General features: G+C 37.5%; 1 protein-coding gene across 6 annotated transcripts in view; it reads left to right on the top strand.

Annotated features, from left to right (window-relative positions):
* LOC145661112 (extracellular matrix organizing protein FRAS1-like) overlaps positions 1-12584 on the top strand; it is a 3375101-nt gene that overhangs the window by 2792623 nt on the left and 569894 nt on the right. The window lies entirely within an intron of this gene.

The raw sequence follows: 12584 nt of genomic DNA on the forward strand, positions 1-12584 counted from the left end.
CCCCAAGAAAAGTGCCGAGTGCGGTTAGAAGGTGCAACGGGTGCCGTTTGTGCAGACTGTATGCCTAGGTTTGAAGAAACTATAGCGGGTAAGCCGATATGTTTACCGAGATTCGATTGTCCATTAGAATTGCTAGAGTCCGCCATCGTAATGAAGCTGCCGAGGGCCGAAGCCCAGATAATGAAAAAGATGAACAAGATGATGAGATGAAAATCAAAAAGCAAGTTTGCCCTTCGAAAGTGAAAACTTCCGTCGACCCTCTAAGTGGTGTATGTGTGCCTTGCTCCCAAATGCGTATTGCAACACTTGATCTTAGCTGACACACTAACTAGCACAAGAGAGGTTGGGCTCCTTGATTCAGTACGTGTGCCACAAATTTTTTTTTTTGTTAAGGTTACAGGGTTATGGATTGGTACTATAAACTTTATTCATCTATTTTCATTTCAAAAGGTATGCTGGTAGAGTGTCTCCTAACCCTAGCCATTAGAGGGTTACGCCCTCTCTTTGGCACAGAATTGACGACACAGGTGGGTTTTAGCATATAAGATGGTCTAAGTGCAGTTTTATAAACGAATAGTGCTGAAAGTAACAATAAACAAAACAATAAGTGAGTGAATAAATTTAAATGTGCAGATAAGTAAACAAAATACATATATAATTATAGAATTGGTGCAGGTAGAAAACAGAATGGAACTTTGGCATGAAAGCAGTGCGTTGAATTATGAAATAAACATGATAGTATAAAATGAAATGCAGTGCGTACACGCCACAATCACAAACATAGTGTTAGATATACGAATGCATGTTAGTTCTTCTGTCTCGGGGCGACTCGAGACTGATGGAAACACGGGGAAAGCCCAAAGTTAGTAGTGAATTGAGACATAGTGCTAAAATGGTAACAAATGATGAAGATGATCTGGTATAAGATATATATGAAATATGTCGTGGTCTTCAGCTGTAGGATGTATAGATTTTAGGTATAGCGTGAGGAGAACGTTTAACGGTGTATGCAGATATTTATGCGGTGCATCAGTTTCAGCATCAGCTTGTAAAGTATCTAGGAGTAATGGGTGCGAGACCGGTAGGCGAGAGAGTATATGTTTCAAACGGAGGTCTGCAAGATGTTGAATAAGGTGAGGAAAGTTGATGTGTTCGTATGTCATGAAGTTCGGGTATGGTAATTTTATGCGGTACGCAAGTCTAATAGCATGGCGTTCTAGTATCGATAATCGGTCGTAAAACTTTGTTGGAGCATTGCACCAGGCAATATGGCCAAATGTTAAAATGGGCCTGAGGAACATTTTGAATGTGTTGATTAAGAGAGGTGCGTTTAAACCCCAAGAAGTTCCTGTTAGACGCCGTAGAAGATTGAGCCGCAGAGTGGCCTTTTGTGTTATTTTCTCTAAGTGAGCTTTCCAATTTAATTTAGAGTCGAAAACAACCCCGAGATATGTAGCTGTAGGTGTTGGTCGAAGTGGATGGCCTTGTAGAGATATATTAAGGTTGCGAGGGTTTCGTTGAACCTTGGAGCGGCGTTTAGGAGGTAGAAATACCAGTGTTTGTGTTTTGGCGGCATTTAAAGTTAGTCGCCAAGTGGTGCACCATTGCATAAAATTATTTAGAGTTGATTGCAAGGTTATGTTGATCTGTTGCATGGTCTTGCCCAGAGCTAAGAATGCCGTATCATCTGCATATTGAAATAAGTACACATTCTGTGTAGGTGGTGGTATATCGGAGGCGTACAATATATAGAGAAGTGGGCTGAGTGCAGAACCCTGTGGAACTCCGGAGTATGGAAAAATAGGACGGGAGATGGCAGATCCTATGTAAACATATCCGATTCTATTAGTTAAGAAGGTATATATAAAACGTAAGTAACTGATCGGAAGGTTAAGTTTCTGCAACTTTCGTATGAGCCCATAGTGCCAAACTTTGTCAAATGCTTTTTCCAGATCCATTAAGACGAGACATGATGGGAGACCTTTGTTATATTGATTGGTGATAATTGTCGAAAGACGAAGTAACTGGTCATTAATAGAAAATGAGGGTCGAAAGCCTGCTTGATGTGTAGGTAATAAGTTATGTTCTTGGATATATATATGAAGCCTTTGTACCAGGACTTTTTCGAACAGTTTACTAAAGACTGATGTGAGCTGGATAGGGCGATAAGACGTTACATCATGTGCCGGTTTATGAGGTTTGAGAAACATGCAGATTTTGGATACTTTCCAATCGACAGGATAAAAGCCGGTACGGAGAATAAAGTTGAATACTGCAACAAGTAACGTAAGCAAAGAAAGCGGAGCCTCTTTCAGTAGTCGGTAGGAAATATGATCAATGCCTGGTGCAGTATTGCGTTTCTTATGGAGAGCACGTTGAAGTTCGTGAGTAGTGATTGGTGATGTAAGAGGGGCTTCCTCATCGATTGTGTGTAAAAGTGAAGGCTGTAGAGCAGGAATAGTAGCCAAGTCTATACGGTTACGTGAATGAGGAGATACTTCAGGTGTAAAAACTGTCTGCAATTGCGTTGCAAAAGCGTTGGCCTTATCTAGGTCAGTAAACAGAGGAGCACTATTGTCCAAAAGTGGATACGAAATTTTAGTATTTCTGCCTGTGAGTCTATGGAAAGATTTCCAATACCGGCTTGGAGATGCTTCATCGTTTAATTTATTACAGGCGCTGATCCAGCTTCGGCGCTTATATGCTATGAGATAATTAGTTACTGTGCGATGCCATTGCCGGTGATGGCGAAGACATTCCTCGTTTCCGGTTTGTTTGTATTCTCGGAAATGCTGGCGTGATTTTTGTACTAAAGACAGATATTGAGGAGGCAATTTAGGTTTAGAAGGATAAAATTTCTCCTCAGGGATGGTTTGTTGAGCACTGGTATGTAAGATGTTTATAATCTGGTTGACTGTGCAATACATTTCGTCTTCATTAGTTGGTGGATGAAGGGTTGAGACCTGGGTATGTATGAACTGTCTAAATTGAGGCCAGTCGGCTTTATCATAACGAGGAATAAAATGAGGTTGTAACTGCTTTACAGAGGAACGACCCTTGTTAATGGACAGTTTAATCGGACAATGATCACTTCCGATCGTATCGAGGATCTGCAATTCACAGTCATTTACAAACGATAAAGAAGTTATTACCACATCTGGAGTTGTTTGACTGTCTGGTCGAGTGGGACCAGGAAGGTTGTGAATATAAAGTTGTAGGGTGGTTGAAATAAATTCCGTAAATCGTTCTCTTTCCCTGGCACTTCTGCTATGAATGTTTACGTCGGCCATGATAATTATGTTTTTAAAATTACGGGCTATATAATCGAAAAAAGAAAATGGTATTGGATGCCCAGGGCGGATATATATAGTGGCTACATTTACTGTGAGAGAAGGATAGTATATAGAGTAGAAGAGATGTTCAGGTAGCTGTGCAAATGCCGGAAGATTATATTGTCGATAAGGAAGTTTTGGAGAAAAGCCAATCATTACTCCTTCTTGAGCGCGCGCATGTGCATCATGGTAATCACATCGATGAATTTGATACCCTGAAAGTCGCGCAGTAATGGTTGGTTTTAAAGCTGTTTCATTGAGAGCTACAATATCAACTCTCTCTTCTAGCAGTAGAGGCTCTAGAAGTACTTTGTGTTGATGAAAAGATCGAATATTTACAAAGAGTAAAGTCAAAGCCATTATGTATACTGCCATGTTGGTTTCAGACTGCTGTTTCTAGAGGTGCGATGTGGAAGTGGACAAAATTGCCTGAATATGTAGCTGTAAAGTTTAAGTTGAACAAAGATTTAGCTGTTGAAATGGCAACCCGAAGAATGTGCTCGCGTTGGAATGGAAAAACATTTTGGAGTACTATGGTGATGTAACGAAGGAGATCTTCGACAGTGAGAGGCTGAGCGAGAGACTGAGTAGGTGGTGTGGATTTGTCAAAGCTTTGTACCGGTACTGTGAGTTCTGGACGTTCAGGTTGAGCTTGTGGTTTACCCTTACAGCGATAACTGTAAGTAGGATGATTTTCGTTACACGCAGAGCAAGTTGGTGGTTGCTGCTGATTTTTACAAGACTTGGTTTCATGAGGTCCACTACAGTACCCGCATTTAGATGTGTTTGGACATTGGTGTGTAAAGTGAGAATTATAGGTTTGACATTTCTCACACCGGATTGGTAGAGACCCTGTTGTCTTGGAAGGTTCAACACGATGGAGTTTCTTATAGATAGGAGCTCCATGTGATAATAGATAATCTAACGAAGTTTGATTTTGAGAAAGAACGCGCACCATGTATGTGTGGCCATTGTTATTTTTAATGCGAATGCACTTGTTAACGTCGATTCCCTCTTGTTTGAGTTCCTCAAGAACCTCGTCATCGCTTATTTCGGGTATCACTCCTCTGATAACGACAGAAAACATGGGTGGTTTTCGAGGAGGTGGTGGTTGTTTGATTTTCCTATCAGTTTGTTTTGTTAATTTCGCAGTTTTACCAAAGATCTCATAAGATGCCTTATTTCGGAGTGTTGTACCGAAATTCGGGTCCTTAGAACGAATGATAAATCCATTCCGAGTTTTAACAATCGTTTCCATGCTGGCTCGTGGTAAGTACTTGATGATTTGTAGAAAGACCATCTTAGGATGGGTGTATTTTGTATCGAAATCAGTAAGTAGAAATGAAAAGATTGGTTCTTTGGTGTTGTATAAATTAGAAGAAGAAGCGGTAGCAGTGTCCATTGCAGAGTCCAAGTTGGTAGTCAGAACAGGAGACCGAGATCTATCGCGAGGCCGTTTACTGGAGTGTGCCGAGTCACCAGAATCAGTACGATCTCTGGGTCTAGTTATTCGTAAACTGGTTTGACTACCCCATGAGAGGTGCCTGGTACGACCGGAGCGAGACACATTGTCACGGTCTACTGTAGCAGAGCCAGGAGCCGGTGGCCCCACATATGGGGGTAGGTTCTTGTGCATTGGTCCAAGGACCAGCACTATCTGTCCGTGTGATTTAACTACAGTGAGAAGTGAAGTGAAAAGAACGACGAATGATAATGATGAAATCCCAAAAATACAAGCGACCCTCCGAAAGTGTCAACTTTCGTCAATCCCCTAAATAGCGTATGTCTGTGGTGCTCACAAGTGCGTATGCTACACCTGATCCTCGCTAACAGATTAACAGCTATAAGAGAGGCTAGGATATAAGAGAGGCTAGGACACAAAAAAAAAATTCAAATACATGTTACAAGTAGTCTAAAATTATTTTATTTACAATAACAGTTGTAGTTAAGAACAAAGGACAGAACGATTTAGTTGTAAATGGTCGTAAAAAATAATTGTTTGAAATTTATTTATTATTTACAATTTAATTTTGTTCATAAATCTGCTCCAAATTACTTAAGACATGGGATTAGAAAGAATAATCTAAGTCTGTGCATGTATTGCCATCTATTGAGCAACATAGGAAACTATTGTTTTCTAAATCTTATTCCTATAAAGATTAAAATGTCTTTGCTGCACCATTTATCGTTGTCATAACGAACTAAAATTTACAGGTAACACTTTTCTCATTAAAAGGAAAAAGATTAAGGGGTGCGGTCTCAGATATACACAACTTGAGAAATAAGGACCACCCTAGAATGCATTTTAGCAAGCATTCCCTAGAAACAAGTATGTGCGGGTGTAGTGCGATTTTTTTTTTTTTTTTTTTTTGCGTTCCGATCTGCAAGTGAAATAGCCCAAAGTGTTTCGCGGAGTATTTATACATATTCATTTTAATGAGTTAAAATTTGGATGTTCAGGATTGTATTTGGTTTCTTCAAGAAAAAATTGGATTATTTCGCAGCTTTGTAATGTGCATCTCTTTCCTAATGCTTGTGGCGGCTATGCTAGGAAGGGAATGACTGTTCAGTTTGCATTCCATCAGCTTTAACCTATGGTAGGCACTAAGCCAGGATTTCGTGAAGGGGGAGGGGGGAGTCCGTGACATGAAATATTGTGGTCATCAAACCAGAGGCTCGATCATCCTAAACTATTTTATTGAAACAGATATTGGTTCGTTTAGCCTGGATTTCGTAATGAAGGGGGGGGGGGGGTAATATGAAATACTGAAGGTCCAAGAGCTCGATCAATCTAAATTACTTTATTGGCAACATATATTGGTTTGTTAGAACAATAAAATGAGGATATGTGTTTAAGTATTTTAATAACAAACTATAAAGAAATCTCGAGTAAAATAATAACAAAAACGTATTTAAAAAGATTTTATAATATTAACGTCCTTTCTCTCTTCATCCGAATATAAGAATTTTCCTTTTATTGACCTCAACTATTACAGGGTGTTTCAAAACAACACCGACAACGTTTGGGAGGTGATTCCTGATATCAAGACGAGACAAAGAGTATAGACCAACCTGGGTGCACAAATGCTTCCTTTCGGAGTTATTGGTTCCCGAAAACATGAAAAAAATGAACTTTAAAGGCCCATAGCTCCAAAAGTATGGGATCTATGTGCCCTATGCAAATTTCCATGTTTCAGAATCCTGCGGTACCTCCGCAACAATTTTTTATAGATGTAATTGGTGAGTACTTCAAATTATATGCCCGTTACCAAACCCCCATATAAAAATTGTTGTGGAAGTATCTCAGGATTCTGAAACATGCATTTTTGGGTAGGGCACATAATAGTTCGTAAGTAAAGTCTTGGCCCGACTACGATAGGTCCTATACTTGTGGAGCTATGGACATTTAAAGTTAATTTTTTTCATGTTTTCGCACCCTATAACTCCAAAAGGAAGCATTTGTGCACCCAGATTGGTCTATACTTTTTGTCTTATCTTGGTGTCAGGAATCACCTCCCAAACATTGTCGGTGTTGTTTTGAAAGTACATATTCACTATTATAAAAAGTATCCTCGTCGCCATAAGTGCCTTTACATCGCAGTGACGGGTATGTGACCGCGCAGTACTCCAAGGAAGGGATGGTTGTATAAGAATTTTTGATTAATTTTGAAGAGTTTTTATTTTGACTAGGGAATTAACATAGGTATAGGAAGTAAAGACACAGATTTGAAGCATCAGTGCACGAAAAGATTCGTATTCTCAGTCTTTCTATTTATTGCTTTATATGTTAAGTTAAACACCACAATATGTATCACTGATATCGCAGATCGTATTATTTTGTAAAATCGTGTCTGTAACCTATTGTCAAAACATTCATCTCAAGACATGATGTAGAGAAAAGAGAAAGAGATAAGACATCTGTAATGTATGTATAATTACTCAATAAGTAATTATAAGTAAATTAGACTCAATAAGTAATTGTAGAAATTAGTTAAAGGACACGTAAGAGAGCGAAAAGGAGGTCTAGAAGCCTGAACTTTTTAGAAACGTCCTAGATAGGTGAAAATATAGTTAAAAATTGCAAAAGGTATCATGTAATTTATCTTTCTTTTCTTATATCCTAGTATACTTTTTTCTTTCATATCCAAACATCTCTATTCAGAATTACGAGATAAAGGTGAAGAGAGAAACATATCCATCTCAAGAATTATATCAGAAAAAAATCTTTTGACTTAGGCTAGATTCGAACTCGTAACCCTTGAATCCATAAGTCTGTGCTCTACCGATTTTTTTTAACTGATTTATTAACAGCTAACAATACATTTGTGCAATTTAACAAAAACTACATATTATACAACAGAGCTACTGATCAAAAAACCGCCCCAAGTTATGAGGGGGAAACAAAAACTTCAAATAATTAGCAAAAAATCCATAACAAGAAGGAACATTTTGACATTTGACATGCGCACCGTACATAAACAATTTGTATTGGTATTCTGAATAATCTACATGAGTAACCAGATAGTACACCGTATAAGCACACAACCAGAGCATCGAATTTTGTTTAGGCTGCGGCATATAGCAAAAATCAGGAAGGCGTAATAAAGTATCTGGGAATGCTTGAATTCCACAGTGTCATATATATCCTAACATGGCCCGTAATAAATGCGATATTGGTAAAACCTTAGAACACGTCGTGAGACGATGTTGAGAATCATCTTCCTGTCCACAAGAGTGACATACGTTGTTTGCAAGTAAGTTAATGCGTACTAACCGAGCAGGTGTAACAAGAAGATCATGTACGACTTTATACCACTCAATGCGTATATATTGTGGTATGACAGGACTATTTATATTTTTCCAAATTTGCGTTCAGCAAAAGGTGGGACTTATTCTTTCGACACGAGAGACTGTGGTATGGTCAGAAAGTAACCTTGTATTGTACAAATTTTTTGCAAGCTCTCGAGAAGAAAGAGCCGGATCTCGTTGTAAATAACTGCCCTCCAATAAGAGTTCTTTTAAATAATAGACCGATGGGAGTAAGTTACCTATATTTAACGGTGCAAGTATACCGACTCTTTCATACCAGAATAAGGCCCACTCTTTAGTGAAGGAAGGAGATTCCTGATACAGTTTACAATACCATTTTCTGAAATACAGAACATAACACTTTAAATGGATATTGATCAAATTAAGACCTCCACTCTCCTTCCTTTTTCATAATATTGAATAAGGCACACGAAAGATTTGCCCTTGCCAAATATACCAAAGACTCAAAGATTGAATTTGACGGAGACTTAAGATTTTCTTAATACAAATAAAAATACCAAACGTAATATACCAACCAGGAAGATGACCCCTCTAAAAAATTCTTCGGGCCCCTATGCAAGCAAGTAGGCTTTTCTTGTCCATCCGCCCAGGGAGTGGAGCGAATACTAAGAAAAGACGGGCGGTACAAATGGATTTTTTAAAAATCATTTGAGGGAAATTTTAACTTAAGTTCCTAATGGCTCAAATCGCTGTCCACTGCTTAATGCTCACTTTGTTAAATATCTATTAGTTCATTTGTCGTTCGTCAAGATTTTCATTTCTATCCTAAGTCATTTCGTTTTCGTTTTATTTTTTAAATTTATAATGATGTGTGCTTTCACTTTTTAATAGTACTTTGTTTTTCATGTAATAATAATGAGCAACGATATAAAACCAAGTGAGCATTTTATCGGAAAAGAAAGCTACAAAACATGAAAGAAGATAAGAGGCAACCGAAAGCTCTAAAAGGTTTCTTTCGCGTTCTGGACAAAATCATACAAATGTTGAGGTGGGGAGTTGTCAATACCAGTCACTGTTAACGAAGCATTTGCAGGTCGACATTCTTTTGAAACTGTAAGGTTATTTTACCTGATTGCAGTAATTTAATTGTTGAATTAAAATGGAACGATACGGTCATTTCTGTTACGGGTCTGAAATAAATTTCATGTATTTCAAAATATGTTTGAATACAATTAGTTTTCACGCGGCATATAAGTATATAACTTGAAAGGATATAATCGAAAGCGATGAAAGGCCATTTGGATGACAAGTAGTTTTTTTTCAGTACTCTCACTTTCAATCACAGCAGCATATACAGATGCTTGTTTTATTATAACAGTATAACAATAATTATTAATCCATTCTCTGTTATTAAATTTAGATGGAGCGATATTTTAAATTAGTAATAATTCTAATACAAAGTAGTTTTGATTATTAGTTACTTGTGTTCAGGGATGCACCGACATAGGTGCTAGGGATGCGCACGAGACGAATCGAGACAGGATTTTCCAGACAAAATTCGAGTCGAGACACGGTTCTTCCAATAGAGAAATATACATTTTTCGAGTCGAGACATCACTTTTACAACACATTTTCGAGACGAGACAGCTACACATCTTGTCTCGTGGACATCCCTAATAGGTGCAGTGTTCCTTTCAGAAAAAATCTTCCGGGGAGGTACACTTAGTATTCAGAGGGCCACAGCTGCTACTCTTTTATTTATTATTATATTTCAGACGTATTATATTGATCTCCTCCCGGGGGAAAGTGGCCCCCTAAAAATATGTGTGGACGAAACACTGAGTAGTCTGAGAGTCTGGATCCTTCAATTAGCACAATTTCAGGGGCAGATACACAAAATTATTTGCATTTGTAGGCTATTCCGAAAAATCTTCGGACCCGAAAGAAAAATCTTGGGTGCATCTTTGCTTGAGTTTACATTGTGTTACTGCCTGATTTCGTACGTTTATGTTGGAAAAAAACATGAAAGAATTGAATTGTTCTATAGGCCTAAAGGGCCCTGAAAAGAATTTTTGCGAAGGAATCTGATTTTAAAGTGCTGCCACTGGATCGAGGACAAATTAAATATCAATTAAGACACACACTTTTGTCATTTGTTGTGTATTGAACTAGTTTAACTAAAATTAATAAAGAATTATTTGAAATCAAGTATATCTCAAGAACGATTAAATGGACTAGCTTTGATGGCCATTGAAAATTACATTCTGAATGAAATTGATATTGTTGCAATAATAAGAGATTTTGCCAAAATGAAAGCCAGAAAGTGTCTTTATAACATGAACTTTACAGTAACAAAGAAAACGAGAAATTAAGCTAACTACCATATTTGTATCACTAGAAAACACTATTTAAATATCCTTTTAATGAAGTGTAAGAGCATATCTCTTTGTCAAAATCAAACCTGTGATAATGTTAGACTTAAAGCTCATTAGTTTTATTCTATTTCGACTTTTATGTTTCAACTGTATTTGCCAAAATACCTCTTAGGCATACATTTTAGTTGTTTCCTGTGCTTATTTAATAAAAAAAAATATAAATTATTAAAACAGGAACTTTGCTCAGGATTCATCCACAGTTAATTAGGTTTAATTTCGCCATTTTTCTTTAATACTCACAGGAAGACTGATTTATTATATATTGAAGAAATTTGTAATTGTAACAATTATCTGAAGAATTTTTGTCCATTACAGCATTCTATTCTTTTATTATCATTTAGGCGGGGGCGACTAAATATTGTTTATTTACACTTACAAAATGTCTACAACCGATCCTGTTAGTGTTTTATATATATATATATATATAGAGAGAGAGAGAGAGAGAGAAAGTTTTGATTCAGAAAAAAGTACAGTTGAACGTACGATGCAACATGGGCTCCTGGAGGGATTTCAAACGAATTTAGTATACGTATACATTACCATCTGAATAATTTAACCCTAAAAATGCTTTCGATCACTGAAATAAATTCTTGCCTACGCTCCTGTAAAGCAGTAAGAATTTTAGGGACTGATCATGGGGTAATGCCTCCCTGGAGCAACGACAGTTCCCCGGAAATCATACCTCTGATAGGTCCGGATGTGACGCCAGTATTTGTGTATTACCACTCCTCACTCTAAGTGTATTGAAACTTAAGTCAAAGGAACTGTTCTGAAATCTGAATCTGAAACCGCATGCGAATGGGGCCAACCTTGGTCATATACCACATCTGGAATATTACCGTTTATGTCAGAGATCCCGAAAAATATATATTCGACACAAATAAAGGATGTTTTCGATTTTATTTTATTTATTTATTTATTTATTTGCCTGTCACCCTTCCACTCTGACCTCCATGCCAACCAAGGCTTAACTTGAACTTAAGCAACATTGACAGCGTCACTATTCATCTGCGACCACGAAAACTAATACCATAACGATTTCGATATTAATATTGTTCATATTGAGTACTTTTACATGCCACTTCCCCCCTTATTACGGATGGCTTCAGTGTCTCGCCCCCACAACTATGGAGCAATTTCAACAAACTTACGTATAGCTATAAACCACCATCTGTAAAATAAATGTGCGGGTGACCTTTTTCGGGGAGGAATTTATTAGCTACTTTTCCAATATCAATGTGGTGGCTTTTTTCTCTTTCCATGCTAAAGATTGCCGAAGAGCTCAACTGCATTTGCACCACTGTCCTATGAATATAGATTTTAATGGCATTTACTTTACTAAGTGCTTGCTTAGGTGTTACAGGAAAAGTGAGATTCTGTTATAAATGAGTAGGGGTCTAAACAAATACGAAAACCTATTAGCAATGACACTACTCGAAATGAGTTTTCGCAATATAGTGGAACAGTATTTTACTCGAATGTGTAGGAAATCATTGCATAAATTGACCCTTCCCCTCCTTAGAAGTCTAAGCTACAATACGTATCTAATAATTTTGAATTAGAAATATATGCATCGAGTTTCATATCCTTAACTTTAAGGTCTCCTGAGTTAAGTAAATGAATAACCTTCCTGCTAACGAAAGAGTAAAGCTTTGGGCTTTAATGGTATCTGGAGTGTAATTATTAATTTCAATAACCCCGAAAACTATTGAATAGACACTCGTATCTTTCAATTAAGAATTATTAAATTTTCACCCCTCCCATTAAACCTCCATGAAGATAATGCTAAACTTTGATGTGAACGATATAGAAGGTTTCATAATTCATGTACTCGAAAGCTATGGATTTAAGATTAATATGGTTTATTTTCGATTATTTTTGCATGTCCCTGTGTCTCCAGGGGCGCCCATTAAGGGGGTAAGAGGGGGCGATTGCCCCCTCTAGAGGAAATTATACTTTGCTAGATCGAAAACCCCAAAATTGTTTGAATATTTACCCCAAAAGGACCCCGCACTTTTCTTATGGAAAGTGGCTTTCGGCTAATGTT

The sequence above is a fragment of the Thermobia domestica genome, chromosome 1, assembly GCF_964235325.1.
Source record: "Thermobia domestica chromosome 1, izTheDome1.hap1.1, whole genome shotgun sequence".
NCBI classification, from domain to species: domain Eukaryota; kingdom Metazoa; phylum Arthropoda; class Insecta; order Zygentoma; family Lepismatidae; genus Thermobia; species Thermobia domestica.